Source organism: Canis lupus, chromosome 12 (genome assembly GCF_011100685.1).
Source record: "Canis lupus familiaris isolate Mischka breed German Shepherd chromosome 12, alternate assembly UU_Cfam_GSD_1.0, whole genome shotgun sequence".
Classification (NCBI taxonomy): Eukaryota; Metazoa; Chordata; class Mammalia; order Carnivora; family Canidae; genus Canis; species Canis lupus.
This window is the reverse complement of record NC_049233.1, coordinates 1,050-9,498: the sequence shown is the minus strand read 5'-3', so window position 1 is coordinate 9,498 and position 8,449 is coordinate 1,050. Positions and strand designations below refer to the sequence as shown.

The 8,449-nt window shown below is 47.6% G+C and overlaps 1 pseudogene; it reads right to left on the bottom strand.

Moving 5' to 3' along the window:
- Window positions 1–1,000: 1,000 nt before the first annotated feature.
- LOC119876857 lies at window positions 1,001–8,174 on the bottom strand (annotated as a pseudogene).
- Window positions 8,175–8,449: the final 275 nt, after the last annotated feature.

Genomic DNA, 8,449 nt, shown 5'->3' with positions numbered 1-8,449 from the left:
TTCAAACACAGGAGGGTTGATTTACCAACTCAAGCTTGCGTCCAAGTATACCCGACAGGGCAGAGCAGAGACTTAAACCCTGAGGTGGGTTTTAGCTTAGTTTTGTTTTTTGTTTTTTGTTTTTAGCTTAGTTTTAAGGGCTGGTCTCAGGGACCTCCAGAAGGGCTGGAGCAATTCTTCAAGTTCTGTTTACATTTGATATGGGGCCTTGGAGGGCTTTGAGCTCTGTTCTTATTCTAATAGGGTCTTCCTGCCCTTGGCTTGGGCTCAGTTTTTATTGTAATGTGGGGCTTTCTAGGACATTAAGCTGTAAACTTTTGTTTTTTTTCCTGTAACTGAAGTAATGTAAATTTCAGCTCTTATTCACAGGGGCCTGGGATGGCTGGACATGTGCTAACGCTGAACATAAAGTGGAATGGCCTTAATTTTCTTGGCTTCCACATGTCCCATCTTATCTAGCCTCTTCCCCCTTCCCCAGAGCTCCTAAGAGAGCAATTGCAAATGACCTCTGGTGCTAGCATGTGTTGGGGGACAGGCCCAGGGATTTGGGATCAGGAAGACCTGGAGCGCGGGTCTCCTGGGTGGCTGTGCAGTGAGATTCCATGCTGCAGACTCTTATTACCTAAGGCTATCTTGAAAACTGACTTTGTACATAGAAAAGTTCTCCTTTGTATTTATTTATTTTTTTTCATAGTTAGGAATTCTTTTATTCCTTATCAAAACAATAAAACAAAACAAAACAAAACAATCAAACAGCAAATGTAGATAATAGCTTTTATCTTTACATACAAGTTGTCATTTTTGGATATGTCTTTCTGCAGAACTCTGCCATGTTCAGACCTTGTCCTTGTGAGAGGGTAAAATTTTAAGTTAGCCTTATTCAAAGAACATAACTGTAACAGACCAACCCCCCCCCCAATGGAGTCTAGGGCAGGAGAGGAGAGTTTTTCCACATACAAGCACATTTAAACTTCTTCCAAGTACAAAAACATCTGTGATGTTGCTTTAGAGATAGCTTTATGAATCATAAGGTCTTACAGTACAATTCAGGTGAACTGTCAGAAAGTATTTTAAGTAAATCCCAATGACTTGAAATTCAAGTCCAAACTAGATATTTAATGTTTTCTTTATTGCAAATATGATGTCTTTAACCTGAGGTACAGAGTTGTCTTCTAGAATCTTTGCATAAGGCATAGGGACATCAGCACCAGTGACAGGAACTGCAGGAGCATCCAGGAAATTGAATGCAGGGCCTTCCATAATCTTGGCACAAATTTCAGCTCCTACTCCAAACTGTGGCCAGCCTCCTTCCACAGTTATGAGATGATTGGTCTTCATGACACTGGCTTCTATTGTTTCAATGTCCATTGGTCTGATGGTTCACATATTTATCACCTCACATTCAATACCCTCTTTGGATAACACTGTTGCAGCTTCTAAGCAGTGGCCCACAGGTCTTGAATGAGCAACTACGGTTATGTGTGTACCTTGCCTTTCTATTTTGGCTTTTCCAATGGGAATCAGAAAATCTTTTGACTGAGCTTCGGAGGGAAATTCAAAAGGAACTCCATACATCAGTTCGTTCTCTAGCACCACCACTGGATTATTATCCCGAATGGCTGATTTAATAAGTCCTTTTGCATCCTCTGAATTCCAGGGGCTGACCACCTTTAAGCCTGGGCAGTGCCCATACCAGGCAGCAAAGCACTGGGAGTGTTGGGCAGCCACGCCTGCTGAGGCACCATTGGGCCCCTGAAGACTATAGGCACAGGCTGAAGGCCCCCCGACATGTAGTAGGTCTTGGCAGCTGAATTTATAACTTGGTCAATGGCTTGCATAGAGAAATTGAAGGTCATAAATTCACAGATGGGCCTCAACCCAGCCATAGCTGCACCCACGGCAATTCCAGCAAAGCCCATCTCAGATATGGGAGTATCTATGATTCTCTTATCGCCATATTTCTTCCACAGGCCTCGACTAACCTTATATGCACCATCATACTGGGCAACTTCTTCCCCAAGCATAAATACCTTCTCATCTCTTTCCAGCTCTTCATCCGTACCTTGGTTTAGAGCCTCACGAACTGTCACCTGCAGCGCCGCCAGCGCCGTCCGGTGAAAGCGCCTCCTCAGCAATCCCGACACCTGTTCCGGGGGTCTCCGCATCAGGCCAGACACTGCCGCTACCTTGACCGTGTCTTCCAGCAGCTGCCGAATGAATCTCTCCTTTGTATTTAAAAGGTGAAGAGCCAGTCAAAGCGGTTTTTCTCTGCCCATCTGATTGCTCAGATTCCAATGTGAGACGTATTTCCTGTTAATAAGGATAATTTATTATCCGTAGTACTATGGTTAAAATATTCTGACACAAGTAATTCTGAGGGGTGAGGGTTTCTCATCTCTTCACAGCTCAGTCACTCATCAAGAAATGCATCTGTATGGATTCGGAAAGAACTGAGAGACATTATTACCAATGATCATGTTATTATGTGAAGGATTCTTCCCTGAGATTCTTCCCGTGGTTTAACTGACACTGAAACACTGTGAACTCTTTGGAAGACAAACGTCAAGGAAATAAATGTTATGCATTGCTAATTTTTTTTAATATATTTTTTTAAATTTATTTATGACAGTCACACAGAGAGAGAGAGAGAGAGGCAGAGACACAGGCAGAGGGAGAAGCAGGCTCCATGCACCGGGAGCCTGACATGGGATTCGATCCCGGGTCTCCAGGATCGCGCCCTGGGCCAAAGGCAGGCGCCAAACCGCTGCGCCACCCAGGGATCCCTGCATTGCTAATTTTAAATGCATTGCTAATTTTAAATATGGTGTCTAATATAAAAGAAGTATTTTTATCTGATATTTGCTATTTATTATCCTTTCCTGCTTTTCAGGTTGAGGAGGCATTATACGTTTTCATAATCACTGTATTGAAATGAGATACAGGAGAGTACAAGTCTGTCACTTCCACATGCTTTTCACACATCCTCTGCCAACACCTAACATAAGGATGCTAGGACCTATGTCTACAGGCAGTTATGATGCGGGAGGGTCATGCCCTGACATCAGTTCTCACAACGATACATGCCTAGAAGCCAGGTTTCAACTAGCTGCGTTCTTATGGCAGTGAGAACATAGCAGCATTCTGAGTCAGGAGGTTCCAAGATTACCACTCTACAGCACCTGGAGACACTTTCCATGCCTGCATTATTCCACTTGCGTCTCTCCAGTTTCTGACAAACATCTCTGGTCAAAATGTTCGAAACTCATTCTGCAGGCAGTTGGAACTGTGGGACTGGGTGTGAGCTCAACTCTCAGAAGTAAGTTGCCTTTGGACACGGGGTTCAGCTAGATTCTCACGTATGGAACTTAGTATGTAGCACCAGTCTAAGACAGGAATTACTAGGAAGTCGCTGGATTGAGCTTGGAGGCACTAGTCTTGTGGGCCGGCACCTTGCACTTACCTCTCACAACTCTTCAGTAACGCATCGAGCCTAGGCTTGTTAAGAGCGAAGTGTACCTGCAGGCAGGATGTGGGAGGTACAGGCCATAAGCTCAACTCTCAGAAGTGTGTATGCCTGGGAGGTAGATGTCTGCTATCCACTCATATAAGGGAGTTAGAACCTAGCGACAGGGATCCCTGGGTGGTGCAGGGGTTTAGCGCCTGCCTTTGGCCAGGGCGCAATCCTGGAGACCCGGGATCGAATCCCACATCGGGCTCCCGGTGCATGGAGCCTGCTTCTCCCTCTGCCTAGGTCTCTGACTCTCTCTCTCTCTCTCTCTCTCTTTGTGTGTGTGTGACTATCTAAATAAATAAATTAATAAAAAAAAAGAACCTACCTACATTGAATAAAGAAGGCCATTGGACATCGCCATATTCAACACAGATACACGTGAGTACAGGCCTGTCACTTCCACATGCGTTTCTCACAACTTCTCCCAGCACCTAACATTAGGATATTAGCAGCTACGTCTACAGGCAGACAGGATGCGGGTGGGTTCTGCCCTGTCCTCAGCTCTCACAGGGAAGCATGCCTAGAAGTCAGCTTTAAACTAGCTGCGTTCTTATGGCAGTGAGAAGGTAGCAGTATTCTGAGTCAGGAGGTTCCAAGATTACCACTCTACTGCACCTGAGGACACCGTCCAGGTCTGCATTGTTCCCCTTGTGACACAGAAGCCTCTGGCAAACGACCCTGGTGAAGACGTGCGAAACTCACTCTGCAGGCAGTGTGGAACTGTGAGGGACTGAGGCTGAGCTCAACTCTCAGAAGTAAGATGCTTTTGGACAAGGCATTCAGCTACCTTCTCACCTATGGAACTTAGTATGTAGCACCACTCTTCCACAGGAATTACTAGGAAATCGCTGGATTGAGCTTGGAGGCACTAGTCTTGTGTGACGGGACGTTCCAATTACCTCTCCCAACACCTCCGTCACGAAGCGAGACTAGGCCTTTTAGAAGCGAAGGGTACCTGAAGGCAGGATGTGGGGATAGAGGCCATTGTTCAACCCTCAGAAGTGTGTCCGCTTTGCAGGCAGATGTCTGCTAGACACTTACTCAGGGGAACTAGAAGCGAGCTACACACTGATTGAACAAGGACGTTAGCAATCGCTGTATTGACCTAGGATACACGTCAGTACGGGCCTGACACTTCGACAGGCTTTTCACACAACCTCTTCCAGCACCTAACATAAGGATGCCAGGAACTATGTCTACAGACAGTCAGTATACGGGAGGGTCCTGCCTGACCTCAGCTCCCACAGGGAAGCATGCCTAGAAGCCAACTCTAAACTAGCTGCGTTCTTCTGACAGTGAGAAGGTAACAGTATTCTCAGTCAGGAGGTTCCAAGATTACCACTCTACTGTACCTGGAGATACCGTCCAGGTCTGCATTGTTTCACTTTTGTCTCAGAAAACTCTGGCAAACGTCTCTGTTGAAGACGTGCAAAACTCACTCTGCAGGCAGTGTGGAACGGTGAGGGACTGAGGATGAGCTCAACTCTCAGAAGTAAGATGCTTTTGGAAAAGGCGTTCAACTACATTCTCACGTATGGAACTTAGTATGTAGCACCAGTCTACCACAGGAATTACTAGGAAATCGCTCGACTGAGCTTGGAGGCACTAGTCTTTTGTGCCGGGTGATTCCAATTACCTCTCCCAACACTTCCGTCACTCAGCGAGCCTAGGCCTTTTAGAAGTGAAGGGTACCTGCAGGCAGGATGTGGGAGTACAGGCCATAAGCTCAACTCTCAGAAGTGTGTATGCATGGGAGGCAGATGTCTGCTACCCACTCGGACATGGGAGTTGGAACATGGCTACACTCTGATTGAAGAAAGCCGTTGGAAATCGCTGTATTCAACTCAGATACACGGGAGTTCAGGCCCAGTGCTCACACATGCTTTTCCCGCAACCTCTCCCAGCCCCTAACATAAGGATGTTAGGAGCTACGTCTACAGTCAGGCAGGATGCGGGAGGGTTCTGCCCTGACATCAGCTCTCACAAGGAAGCATGTCTTGAAGCCAGCTGTCAACTAGCTGCATTCCTATGGCAGTGAGAAGGTAGCAGTATTCTGAGTCAGGAGGTTCCAAGATTACCCCTCTACTGCACCTGGAGATACCCTCCAGGTCTGCATTGTTAACTTGTACTCAGAAAACTCTGGCAATCGTCTCTGGTGAAGACGTGCGAAACTCACTCTGCAGGCAGTGTGGAACTCTGAGGGACTGAGGGTGAGCTCAACTCTCAGAAGTAAGATGCTTTTGGACAAGACGTTGAGCTACCTTCTCACAAATGGAACTTAGTATGTAGCACCAGGCTACCAGAGGAAATACTAGGAAATCGCTGGACTGAGCTTGGAGGCACTAGTTTTGTGTGCCGGGAGATTCCAATTAACTCTCCCAACACTTCCTTGAAGCAGCGAGCCCAGGCCTTTTGGAAGCGAAAGTTATCTGCAGGCAGGATGTAGGGTTACAGGCCATTAGCTCAACTCTCAGAAGTGTGTATGCATGGGAGGCAGATGTCTGCTACCCACTCGGACATGGGAGTTGGAACCTAGCTCACTGTGATTGAAGAAGTTCTTTGGAAATCGCTGTATTCAACTCAGTTACACGTGAGTTCAGGCACAAACATTCCAGCTGTTTTTCTCACAACCATTCCCAGCCACTAACATGAGGATTTTAGCAGCTCCGTCTACAGTCAGGCAGCCTGCGTGAGGGTTGTTCCCTGTCCTTAGCTCTCACAGGGAAGCATGTCTTGAAGCCAGCTGTCAAATAGCTGCATTCCTATGGCAGTGAGAAGGTAGAAGTGTTCTGAGTCAGGAGGTTCCAAGATTACCAGTCTACTGCACCTGGGGATACGTCCTGGTCTGCATTGTTATCTTGCATCTCAGAAGCCTCTGGCTAACGTCTCTGGTGAAGACGTGTGAAACTCACTCTGCAGGCAGTGTGGATTCTGAGGGACTGAGGCTGAGCTCAACTCTCAGAAGTAAGATGCTATTGGACAAGGCGTTCAGCTACCCTCTCACGTATGGTACTGAGTATGTAGCAACAGTCTACCACAGGAATTACTAGGAAATCGCTGGACTGAGCTTGGAGGCACTAGTCTTGTGTGCCGGGTGATTCCAATTACCTCTACCAACACTTCTGTGAAGCAGCGAGCCTAGGCCTTTTGGAAGCGAAAGGTACCTGCAGGCAGGATGTAGGGTTACAGGCCATAAGCTCAACTCTCAGAAGTGTGTATGCATTGGAGGCAGATGTCTGCTACCCACTCGGACATGGGATTTGGAACCTGGCTACACTCGGATTGAAGAGACTCGTTGGAAATCGCTGTATTCAACTCAGATACACGGGAGTTCAGGCCCAGTGCTCACACATGCTTTTCCCGCAACCTCTCGCAGCCACTAACATAAGAATGTTAGCAGCTACTCCTACAGTCAGGCAGGATGCGGGAGGGTTCTGCCCTGTCCTCAGCTCTCACAGGGAAGCATGTCTTGAAGCCAGCTGTCAACTACCTGCATTCCTATGGCAGTGAGAAGGTAGCAGTATTCTGAGTCAGGAGGTTCCAAGATTACCACTCTACTGCACAGGGAGATACCCTCCAGGTCTGCATTGTTAACTTGTACTCAGAAGCCTCTCAAAATCGTCTCTGGTGAAGACGTGTGAAACTCACTATGCCGGCAGTGTGGAACTCTGAGGGACTGAGGGTGAGCTCAACTCTCAGAAGTAAGATGCTTTTGGACAAGGCGTTCAGCAACCTACTCACATATGGAACTTAGTATGTAGCACCTGTCTACCAAAGAATTACTGGGAAATTGTGAATTGAGCTTGGAGGCACTCGTCTTGTGTGCCGGGAGATTCCAATTACCTCTCTCAGCACTTCCGTCAAACAGCGAGCGTAGCCCTTTAGATGCCAAGGGTACCAGCAGGCTGGATGTGGAGGTACAGGCCATAAGCTCAACTCTCAGAAGTGTGTATGCATGGGAGGCAGATGTCTGCTACCCCGTCGGACTTGGAGGTTGGAATCTAGCTACACTCTGATTGAGGAAAGCCGTTGGAAATCGCTGTATTCAACTCAGATACACGGGAGTTCAGGCCCAGTGCTCACACCTGCTTTTCCCGCAACCTCTCTCAGCCACTAACATTAGGATGTTAGCAGCTACTCCTACAGTCAGGCAGGATGCGGGAGGGTTCTGCCCTGTCCTCAGCTCTCACAGGGAAGCATGTCTTGAAGCCAGCTGTCAACTAGCTGCATTCCTATGGCAGTGAGAAGGTAGCAGTATTCTGAGTCAGGAGGTTCCAAGATTACCAGTCTACTGCACCTGGGGATACCCTCCAGGTCTGCATTGTTACCCTGCGTCTCAGAAGCCTCTGTCAAACGTCTCTGGTGAAGACGTGCAAAACTCACTCTGCAGGCAGTGTGGAACTGTGAGGGACTGAGGCTGAGCTCAACTCTCAGAAGAAAGATGCTTTTGGACAAGGCGTTCAGCTACCTTCTCACATATGGAACTTAGTATGTAGCACCTGTCTACCAAAGAATTACTGGGAAATCGTGAATTGAGCTTGGAGGCACTCGTCTTGTGTGCCTGGAGATTCCAATTACCTTTCTCAGCACTTCCGTCAAACAGCGAGCCTAGCCCTTTAGATGCCAAGGGTACCAGCAGGCTGGATGTGGAGGTACAGGCCATAATCTCAACTCTCAGAAGTGTGTATGCATGGGAGGCAGATATCTGCTACCCCGTCGGACTTGGAGGTTGGAATCTAGCTACACTCTGATTGAGGAAAGCCGTTGGAAATCGCTGTATTCAACTCAGATACACGGGAGTTCAGGCCCAGTGCTCACACATGCTTTTCCCGCAACCTCTCCAAGCCACTAACATTAGGATGTTAGCAGCTACTCCTACAGTCAGGCAGGATGCGGGAGGGTTCTGCCCTGTCCTCAGCTCTCACAGGGAAGCATGTC